We start from the raw sequence: 12,441 nt of genomic DNA, 5'->3' as shown, positions 1-12,441 counted from the left end.
CCTCTACCCCCCACCCCGTTTTCGTGTTTTGGCCTTGCGTTAGATTCTGTTAATTTAAGTCTTTGAAGAGTGTTTCCCATGTCTGGTCTTTGTCCCTGGAATACATTCTTTTGATTACTGCTATAATCTGTGTTCGCTTGATTACTCTTTCACACAACTGGGTCGATGTTGTTCCCGAGGGTATCATCAACCCAGTAATACAATTTTACAATTAATGGTTTTAACAAGAGAAATTAAAGAAAAACTGGCTCGGGCGTCGCTCAGTATAAAATAGTTCCGAACCTGACAGCAGATCGGACACACTGTTGTCTTGTAAGAATGTGTGTTACCCAGATGGGAATCTTAGCAAGCTCACATCTGGTATGGAATGTGCCCCGACCAATTCAACAAAAAGTACCCAATCACACGTTCAGTCTGCAGACCATTTATTCAAGTACAGTATTTCAAAAATATCAAACCATGTTCCGTCACTTCAAATAGTATATTTGACTACAGCAATGACGTACCACATTGCACGATATCAAATGTGGTATTAAAAATTGCAAAACATGCAACATTCTTATTACCGACTCTTACTTCTCCAGTTCCCTTACAAACAAAACCTTCCATACAAGAAGTCATGATGACTTAAGTTGCAAATCAACAAACTTAATATATGGATTAGAATGCAACTAATATAGTTTTGTATATTTCGGAGTAACACAGGAACGATTAAAGAAAAGAATGTGTGGTCATCGTTCGGGAATTAACACTACCAAATTCCCGATAGTTTATCAACATTTTAATCAACAAGATCATTCAATTCTCTCTATGAAAGTTCGTATTTTAGAAAACATTTACCATCCTACGAACATTCCCATCTAAGTAAAACTTTTCGTAGGTAAAGTGATGAGTACTGGATACGCAGACTGGGTACTGCAATACCTTACAGATGCAATGACAACATCAAAAGTAAAGGAAACCTTTCAAGCCTTTCTATATAACAATAGCATAAATGTGATGAATTTATTCGACAAAAATCCAAGACGGGAAGGAGTCATGGCCATCGCCACTATACGTCACCTAAGTAGCATGATGTCTCCATAGATGGTCTCCTTCCTTACATACAAAAACCTTTTGGAATTAATCACATTAGAACCAAACTTTATTCTATACCTCTCATTCGACTACACTCCCTTTACAAAACAAGTCTTGACACTCCTGTTTCTGACCCCACCTCATCATTATACAGACTAGTTGCCATCATTTTGGATATTTGTTTCCATAGACTCTTTAAAACACTTTGTGTGAAAAGTCAAGATGAAGAAAAACGATCATTTCTTTCACTACCGTTTGTCAACAAAGGTATAGATGCAATTAATTTGGCTAACATCCTCCATCACAAAAACTTTATAGAAAAATTCCCCTTTATTTAAAAGACAAATCCATACCAATTATTTCATATTCCTATACTTAACCCATTGTATCCAAAATTTTCAATTATAAAAGGCTACTGCAGAACCCCCAGATTGAGGACTTCGAGGCTAAACCACCTGACTGTTCTTGCAAAAACTCTCAATTCAAATTTGGTCCTTCTGGTCACGTCGAAAACGAATCTCTGCGTAATATCCTTTCTAAAGGTCCTAAGTACCGTGAACCACGCTCCATAATTTGGATTTATAACTTTAAAGTTCTTATGGATGCCGTAGAGGACTATCACAGAAAATGGAAAAAAAACGAGAACAAGAAGACATTGATTCACTGTCAGAGTGGTTAAAGGCCGTGAGGTCTTTAATTTTGAAACGAATGATTGTTTGAAGTAGGTCAATGAGTGCCAAGGCTATATCAGTTTTCAAAGACCCCGATGTAGCAAAAAAATTGTCTACTATACATGACAAATTGTTGTCATACCAACAGACAAAGCCCAAAACAACATTGTTTTTGTCTGCAAAACGCTTTACATCCAATGTTTATTATCAGAGGTAGACGTAGAAAATAATAGCAGTAATTAGACCTATACTGCTACCACACTCTCCAAAGAACAGATTGTGGAAAACCATAAATCTGTTCTATCCTCTCTCTACCAAGGACGATGATTGTGATTTACCGTCTATGTACTGGATTCCAAAACTCCACAAGAATCCATACAAACAACGTTTCATAGCTGGATATGCAAAATGTACCACCAAATTTTCAAAACTTTGAACTTCTATACTCTCGTAGTGGTATTTATTCAATGTGGATCCTGAAAAATTCGAAAGAACTTTTGGAGACAATCAGATCAAGATTATTATCTGAATATAATAGCAGTAAAACCTATGACTTTTCAACACTATACTTCTATTCCCCATACTCAGTTAAAATCCTGATTTAAAAACATTATACATCATTGTTTTTTTTTTTAAAAAAAGATGGTAAACCTAGATACAAATATATAGTTCTTGGTAGAGGTTCCTTATACTTTGTAAGAAATAATTCCAAATCATCTTCCAAATATGCAGAGGAAAATGTTTACAAAATGCTGGAATTTTTAATTGACAGCATATGTGTCCAGTGTGGTGGACGTGTTTTTTAACATGCAGTTGGTGTTTCAATAGGAACAAATTGTGCTCTTTTACTTGCTGACCTATTCTTTTACTCTTATCAGGCTGACTTTGTAGCTGATCTGATCCGAAAGAAAGAATATCGTTTGGCTAGATCCTTTAATCTCAGTTTCCGCTAAATAGATGACGTATTATCTTTAAACAATCCTAATTTCGGAAATTTGATACAGCGAATCTACCCCAAAGAGCTTGAGATAAAGGATACTACAGACACTGTGAAGTCAGCCTCATATCTTGACCTATACTAAGAAATCGATGGTAAAGGAAAACCATTGACCAAGCGTTACGACAAACGTGATGACAGAAGTTTAATGGTCGTCATCATGAACTCGTGGATCGTTATAGTGTATCCATGTGCAGCATGAAAACTGATTTGTTCAACGGGTCATAGTTTTCCTTTCCTCGTTTGTCTACCCCGGACTTGACTTTTTATGAGCAACTAGGCGGGTGTTTCTAGAAAAGCAGAGGACGCTTACTCTACCGGTGCACCTGGTCCATGCTCACAATTTTAACTTGAGTCCGAGTTGCTCATTTGCTATTGATACTTTGTATGTATTATTTTAGTTACTTTGTGTTCCTTGTTGTGTATGTCTGTTTTCCATGTTCTGGCCTTTGTCTCTGGATTACATTCTTTTCATTACCGCTATAAACTTAGTTCCCTTGATTACTTTTTCTGTTTTGACACTTAGGTATATTGCAGCAGTCTACTGTTCATAAGCTGAAGGTTACACGGTCGTAAACATATTAAGCTGACATGGTAACATGAATTCATTCTTACCACTAAAGACATTCCCACATAACAAGAAAAGCATAAGTACAGATCCGGCAGTTGATATTTTCGAAGTCATCTGATCAGTGTAAATTAATATGAAGATCTAACTCCATCCATGAACTTCAATAAAATAATTTTGATATTTGTGAAGGAAGCTTTTACCACACGAGCGATTAAAATCCGGCTCAGATGTCTCGTATGAAATAATTATCTTTTGAAGAAAATGTGACAGAAATATATACAAATGAATACATAATCAATATAGATCATTCGAAGCACTAAGGTAGGTCTTTATTTTTTTATTTTAATATCAACTTAAATAATGCCATTGATTCCGCCTACTTTCAACGCAAGTGAAAGAACAGGCGACAGAAACATATACAAATGAATACATAATCAATATAGGTCATTCGAAGCACTAAACTAGGTCTTTAATTGTTTATTTTAATATAAACTTAAAGAATGCCGTTGAAAATGAAAGAACTCTTCATATAATTATGATCGTAATTCATTATTACTAGCAAAATGATTATCACTTTGTCACGTACATAATATCGTACTCAACTGGTAGTAAATATAATTGCTTAACTGCAACATATCTATATATATATCATATTTAAGATCATATGATGTATTCTCTCATAACTACTTCAAAACAGTTGTTTATTAAACAAATATTTAATTGTCATTCCTACCATGCTGCTCATACTTTCGTAATACAACATAATCTGGACAACAAAAGACATTCTTTTCAAGTATATTCACAAAATGTATATGTTTAGCCATGTGAGATTTCCTTATCTCACCCGTGGATGACTTATTATCAGAAAGTTTATGATGTTACAATAAACCTTTTAAAAAATCTTCAAAACTTAAAGGAAAAGCAGCAATCAAGGCATTTTGAATTGGATTGGCATTAATATTAAAAGTTAAAAAAAAAGAAAACGAATCATTTACCGCTAAAAATGCACGACTAGAAAATATTAGACATCTACGCGTACCATTGTCTGATATTTCTCTGTCTTGCATTCTCAGCAGCAATGTAAGATTTTTAATATTTTTCGCAATTTATTGTAGATTTAAATATAAATTTATTCAATTTAGTTTCTTGATTTGATTGCAGACTTATATTATGCAAAGTATCAGTCGACAAAATGTTCACGTTAATAACATCTAACCCTACCACTTGCAGTCAACAATGCTTAAAATTTTGACTTCACACAGACACATTTGATCGATATACCATAATATCATATTTTAATGTTTCCATCAATAAAGTTATATTCTATATACGTTGTTAATTATGTGTGTCTTCGCATAACCTATTTGTTGAATATATACTCAAATTTTAATGATAAATTATTTTAAGAAAAAAGTATATTGTTTAGTGAATTAAACAAAAAAGTAACTGGAATTATGTGCCTTAAAACAGTTGAAATCATGTTATATGATTTACACAATAATATAAACGAAAAAGTTTAATTATAACTTAAATTGCCCGTGAAATATACTGGTTTTATTTTGTTTCTTGACTAACTGACAAATACAAAGGATTGTCCTCAAAGGCCATAGTCTTCCCCTAAATTAACTGTAAAAAGCAGTACTAGTACTGTGACATTTTCGTGGTTGTTCTGGGTTGGTCAAACCATGAAGTTTGGTTCCAAAAAATAAAAAAACCAAAAAAAAACCTCAAAACAACGAATTCAAGAATCCACGAATTTGTGTTTCTTCCCTGGTCCACGAAATATGGTATCCACGAATTAGGGTACTTTCAAAGTATACAGATGTGGAACCAATTAGAAAACCACGCTAGAAGCTTTTATATATGACGTTTTATTTGTTTTCCTGTATCATAATAATCCTGCCAATTAAGTGATCTATTATACTATAATTATATCGATAATTTAAAATACTTTTTCAAAGGATTTTCATATCGCTCAAGAACCATGTTTAAGTATGCTATTGACGTATTTGGTATTATAGTCATTTTCATTTTTTAAATACATTGGAAAGTTATATTATTATATTAAACGAAACTGCCATTTAAGAGAATGAAAAAACAAAGCAAAAACAAATAAGCCCGAAATGTATTTCAACACTATTTTGAAATTTACAATGCAATGATATAAAAAAACCTTATAAATCGGAAATTTGTATAATTACTCGACGGTTGTACAAATGTAATCTGCACAAGAGAAACGCTAAGTTTATTTAAAGTATCAAAAATATCTGTCTAATGAATATAAATTGTTGTTTTTTTTCGAGATAGCTGCAATGTTACGCGTAAAAGTCTGTCCGATCACGAATATTAATCAAGATTTAAAGGACATTTATGCGGTTTCTTTTTAAATTGAAATAATAGTATCTGAAAAATAATATTCATCTATTTATCTGAAAAAGGATATAAAAATTATTGTATGTCTATATACTAAATGAGCAATTTCATTATTCCTTCAATACTAAGCCACGCATTCTTTGTTATGTTTGTCTGTTTTCCACGTCTGGTCTTTGTCCATGTATTACATTCTTTTGATTTCCGCCAGAATCTTGGTTCACTTGATTACTGTTGCCCACATTTGTCCAACTCCGGTGGTATATTTCATGCTAATGAAAGAGTAATCAAGGGAACCAAGGTAATAGCGGTAATCAAAAGAATGTAATCCAGTGACAAAGAACATACATGGAAAACGGACATACACAACAAAGAACATAAGTAACTAAAATCATATATACAAAGTAATAAAAGGGAATTAGCAACTCGGACTCCACTAAAATCTGGGAGCATGGACCAGGTGCACCGGTAGGGTAAGCGTCCACTGCTTTTCTAGAAACATCTGCCGAGTTGCTCATAAAAAGTCAAGTCCGGGGTAGACAAACGAGGAAAGGAAAACTATGACCCCGTTGAATAAATCAGTTTTCATGGTGCTGATGGATACACCATAATGATCCACGAGTTCATGATGACGACCATAAAACCTTTGTTCCAGAAGGCTATTAGTTAGAAACCACTAATAAAGCTGGACTTGCTGAGGGCTAGTTCAAGCAAATGAAAAAAAATCCAACATAACTCACTGCCAATAGAGTATTGACGTAGCAATTTTGAAAATTGAATCCATGGCTATAAACTATAAACTTTAATACAGAAATATATAGATCCTAACCTGAATTACTAACATGAAACATTTAAAGATTATTATGTTACGTTTAAGCACTGGCTGCTAAGTAATGAGTCATTTTAAATTGGAAAAAGAGCAAATATTATTATAATAGGATAAACATGAAAGGAATGCATGTCTTTCAATGGCAATTGTGTCATAACATTTTAACTCGATGTCTGTCAACATTTTTTGTTTGGAAATAAATTCGTTATTTTGATAGTATGTAATAATGTCCAAAAACATCATTTCTGTTCCCAAAACGAAGTGGGGTAACATACTATTTTTTTTCTAATTTTTGTAATTTTTCTTTTTCATATACATTTGTCGACGTACCTTGGAACCGAACTTGACACAAAAGTGGGACACCCTATTCAGATGTGTTTTCGTTATTTTCAAACATGAACCTATTTTAAAATGGTGGTCATTTAAAAGCGAACAAATAAATAATAAAAAAATGGCAACAAATCGTAGAGACTTGATACTTGGTTAAAAATTGGTTCAACAAAGGGGATTTTGGTCGGCTATGTTGAACAAAAAAGGAAAATGCCCACCATGCCAAGATAGCCGCCGATTTTAAATAAAATTTTAAAAAAATCCAAATAAATCATAGAACCGTAAAAACTTGTTTTAGGAACTCCTGTGACAATACAAAAGTTTTGGGAACATCTCAGTTGGTATCAAACACGATTATTACTAGTTGTTTAATACATGAGAAATTAAAAGGATTTATTAAAGCATAACAATACAACATAAAGTTGATATTAAGCGAGCGAATCTCTTTCTAAAATGAATTCGTCTTAACATTCATCATACTGACATTTGGGAAACTTTCGTCCAATCAAAACATTACAAACACGACTCTGCCTTTTTCGAGTCCTTTCTATGGACGAGTAATCAAGGAAACCAAGGTAATAGCGGTAATCAAAAGAATGTTATCCAGGGATAAAGAACATACATGGAAACAGACATACACAACAAAGAACATAAAGTCACTAAAATCATATATACAAAGTAACAAAAGCAAAAGAGCAACTCGGACTTCACTAAAAACTAGGAACATGGACCAGGTCCACCGGTCCTCTACTTTTCTAAAAACACCCGCCGAGATGCTTATAAAAGTCAAGGGTAGATAAAAGAGGAAAGGAAAACTATGACACGTTGAACAAATCACTTTTCATGGCGCAGATGGATACCCCGTAATGATCCACGATGACGACCATGAAACTTCTGTAGTGATGACTTCAATCTTGTAGCACATAACCTTGTCCCAGAAGCCTATTTGTTAGCATTCTAGCGCGATACAAAAAGTCTGCGTAGTTTCGGCAAGTTCTGGCATATCGTATGAGTTGTGATATGAACACTCTATTCTTTGGGGTAGATGCGATGTATCAAATCCCGAAGTTAGGATTGTTTAAAGATAATACGTCATCTATATAGCAGAAACTGAGATTAAAGGATCTAGCTAAACGATATTCTTTCTTTCGGATCAGATTAGTTATAAAGTCAGCCTCATTAGAGTGAAAGAATGGGTCAGCAAGTAAAGGGGCACAATTTGTTCCCATTGGAATGCCGACTATTCGCTGAGAAACCCGTCCACCACACTGGACACATATGTTGTCGATTAAAAATTCCAGCATTTTGTAAACATCTTCTGTATATTTGGAAGATGATTTGGAATTATTTCTTACAATGTATAGGGAATCTTTACCAAGAGTTATATATTTGTATCATCTTTTTTGGAAAAACAACGATGTATGTTTTTAAGTCGGGATTTTAACAGAGTATGGGGAATAGAAGTACACAGAGTTGAAAATCAAAGGTTTTAGTGCTATTATATTTTGATAATAGCCTTGATCTGATTGTTGTCTCCAAAACATTTAAATGGAGGAAAATGCATGAAAATCTGGAAGTTCCAGGTAATATCAGTTGGGAATTAAAATTTTGACATGGTTTCAGCAATTGAAGTTCAAAATTCAAAATTGAAAAAGTAGTCAATTTTTTTGGGTATAGAAATTTATTATCAGCTGAATTCCATATTTAGTATATAAGAAATGCAGCACAGTAACTGTGTTCTTAACGATGGGGCCCATTTCTTTCCAGGCTTAATAACATTACAATGTTTCATACATTCATTCTTACCAGTTCTACTTTTTGCCCTTTGGGTTGCCATTTGTGCTCGGAAACTAACACTAAAAAATAGAGAATGTACAAGATCGAGCACTCTGCTTCGTCTATGATTATTACAACTCGTCATATTTGGATTTTTTAGAGAGCGCAGCTACCTTCTATATATATACAGATCCGTCGCATCAGAACTATGGCACTGGAAATTTCAAAATCTTGAATGAATGTTATATAATTGTCTCAATATCCTGGTCAGTAAAAACACTCAGTTCATTCTTTCTGGTACAGCAATATTTTGGATATCTTACGAGTAAAAACTTCTTCTTTTTGCAAAAAATAAGTGCACTTATGGTCGGTGAATTTAATGTCAAATCTAAATTGTAGATAACAAAACGACTTTGACTTTTTTTCATATTCAATTATACAACCAATCGACCAATCAAACTATTGATAAAAAATAGCAATAAAAGACAAATGAAGATGAACGTAATACGATTGAACAAACCACGAGAAACGTTACGAATGATGTTTAGTTAAATAAAAAATATAACTTTTTTTTAATATTATTCTAAATAAATCCAACAAGTTAATGTTTATATTTCTTTATAATGTTATAATTAAGGGGAATTTCAGGTCTTAATTTTGTTAAATTTTAAGTTGGTCTTTTAATCATTATCAAGCAAATAAAGTAAACTGGTTTATAATAAGACAAAATATTTAAAATTGTTTTTGTTTACTTAATAATTAGTGCTGTGCAAATTGACATGTGGGGGCTAGAATAAAGTCATATTTGCAAATGAGTAGACTGTCTGAAAGAAATATAAAGGCTTTTTATAGAACAATATTTCGAACCTGCTGTTAGTTACGTACCTCATTATGAAAAATAAAGAATTAGATCAAATTACTGGAAATAATAGATTCTCATACAGATAGGTTCATGGCCGTATTTTATGTGTGAAAATATTCTCAATTGAACTTTGACGATGATAACTGTATACACTGCACAGTATTACATGTACCAGTAGTACAAAAGTAACACACAGTAGAAAGAGTGGTTAATTTCATCTATTACAATTAATGAAAAATGAAAAAAAAAAAAACCTTTTCTATGAAACAACTGACGCGGTATAAAATTGACATTTGACATTTAAGTAAATACGTGATGTAAGAAGTAAAATCGAAGTAATGATATCCAAAATAGAAAATAATATGTACAATGCAGCAAACAGCAACATTGATTTGGTTACGAGCACTGTAGTGCAGATAAAATGAACTATAAGCCAGTAACGATTTTACAAAAGAGTTAAGGAAGAGGAACCATAAACTGTACAAGATTAATCCAGGCTTTAAACAGGTATATGATAAGACCGTTACAAAGGTCACACATGTACATCAATATCTATCATTGATTCCGCTTGCATTGTGGTTGCGACGATCTTTGGCTTTTTTGTTTTTGAAATGTTTTAATACCTACTGACCTTGTAACGTGACGATTACAACGGTCACAAATGTATATCAATATTTATCATTGATTCCACCTGCGTTGTACTACAGATCTTTGGCATTATTATTGCTGACGTGGATAATAACAAGTAAATAAATAACTGAAGACACGTTTTTATGTTCTCACTTATCAGAAATATTACCGTTAATATTGAAATGTATAGTCCTTATTGAAATATTTATTAATTCTAAGTTACTGCTGTTAGGCAAGACTAGAAAAAAAAAAAAAACAGTTTATATTTTCAATTTATCAAGAATTGTTTATTTTTGTTATGACAATTAACACAATGATAAGTACCACTGAATAAAATAAATTGAGACACGAGTCTTTTAAACGATAAGAAACGTCACACATACCACCCAAAGTGTCAGGATTCTATGTAATTTCACGGTTGACCCTAGTAGAGAAGACTTATTCGGAGCACTTGATGTCATTCTTGAATTTTTTGTCGGGAGTTCATTCTGCAAGTTCTGTAGTATTTTTGTGATGAATTATATCCAATATTTTCCGTTGTTTTAATGCCTCTGGTTTGCCCGTCCATTTTGGTGATTTCATGTTTTGGCAGATATTTTTAAAACAATATGTGCTGTAAGACTCAAGATCTATTGCGATGTTCCAAGATAAATCGTAAAAAAGTTATCGTTTTTTTTTAATTACTTTTGTTGAATCATTTATTAGTTTTCTCCAGTATCATTAAAGATTCTCGATTTCTTGGACTAAAACGTGTTATTCATTTTGTATTTTCTACTTTGAACGAAACTGGATGAGAATCTAGGATTTCCTTTTATGCCCAAAAATACATTATTGACAATGGTACCTGCTAGTCCTGATGTCAATGAAAACCAAAATGTTGGAAGCAAATAATAATTATCATATACTTTCCTTTTAAAGTGCTAATACTTTTTTAATTTCCTCTGCTGTTGTATTACTTATTTAAATCATAAAACGTACAATGGTAGTTTAAAACAAGATTTCATGGTAGGTTTAACCTCAAGTGTAAACTATTTCAGGGTAATTAAAATCTTGAAAGAGTTATTAAGGGAACCAAGGTTATAGCGGAAATAAAAAGAATGTAATCCAGGGACAAAGACCCGACATGGAAAACAGACATACACAACAAAGAACATAAAGTAACTAAAATCATACATACAAAGTAACAAAAGCAAATGAGCAACTCGGACTCCACTAAAACCTGGGAGCATGGACCAGATGCATCGGTAGGGTAAGCGTCCACTGCTGTTCTAGAAACTCACTGCTCATACAAAGTCATGTCCGGGTTAGACAATCTAGGAAAGGAAAACCATGACCCGTTGAATAAGTCAGTTTACATGGTGCAGATGAAATCTTGAAATATATATGCGTCATCATGCGTCATCATTTGTAAAAAGAATATTTTCTTGGTGTTTCAAATACATTTTTGTTCAAAAATGTTCCCCTTACATTGTTTTAAGAATAAAAATAAAGTTATTTTAGTTGTTCGTTTATGTTTTATCCAACAAGATTAAATGTAAGAAGCATTACATTACAAACATGCGATCAATTTGAGCGGTCAAAATGCATTTAGTGTATTAGATATGTTGCTAACCCTCATATCCGTAGATATACACCTTGTGTAGCACAGTATTTACCGTGGCGCAGGCAAACGGCTAACAGGGAACTTAGCCTTACAGTTAAAAATAATCCAAAGTTTTAAAGAGTTGTTTCTTTGGAATCTTACTGTTTTTTTTCTATTAATGCAGTCATAACAACATGTTGTTAAAAAAGGTTAGTTTGCATATTACGAGGCTAAATATACATACAGTCAGTAAGAAAAGCAAACCGCCAATATATAATGCAAATTTTAGTGAGGGAATATAAAAATACGTTTTCCTGGTAAAAACGCGAAACTGTATGATAGATTTAAAGTTAACGATGTGTTAATGCTAAATAGCATATGATGCCCAGGTATGTGTTTGAAAGACGTGTTCTTATTCAATCAAATTCCCAGGAAATAAATTGTTCATGGATACTACCATGAACAACATGTACACTGGTTGTCATATATATATATATATATTTAAAATGTGACGCTAGACATAATAAATCTTTATGATATAGCTAATTCGTTCATCATTTAGGATTAAAGAGTAATCAAAGGTACAAAGATTCTATCGAAAATCAAAAGAATGTAATCAAAGAGAAAGACCAGATATGGAAAACAGACAAACAAAGAACATTAGGACCTAAAATAATACATACAAAGTAACAAAGTAAATCAGCTACTGGCCATGGCACTCCACTAAAACCTGGGAGAATGGACCA

The sequence above is a fragment of the Perna viridis genome, chromosome 2 (genome assembly GCF_037379345.1).
Source record: "Perna viridis isolate PV_CMFRI_1.1 ecotype Kerala chromosome 2, ASM3737934v1, whole genome shotgun sequence".
Classification (NCBI taxonomy): Eukaryota; Metazoa; Mollusca; class Bivalvia; order Mytilida; family Mytilidae; genus Perna; species Perna viridis.
Note: the sequence above shows the minus strand (reverse complement) of the source record.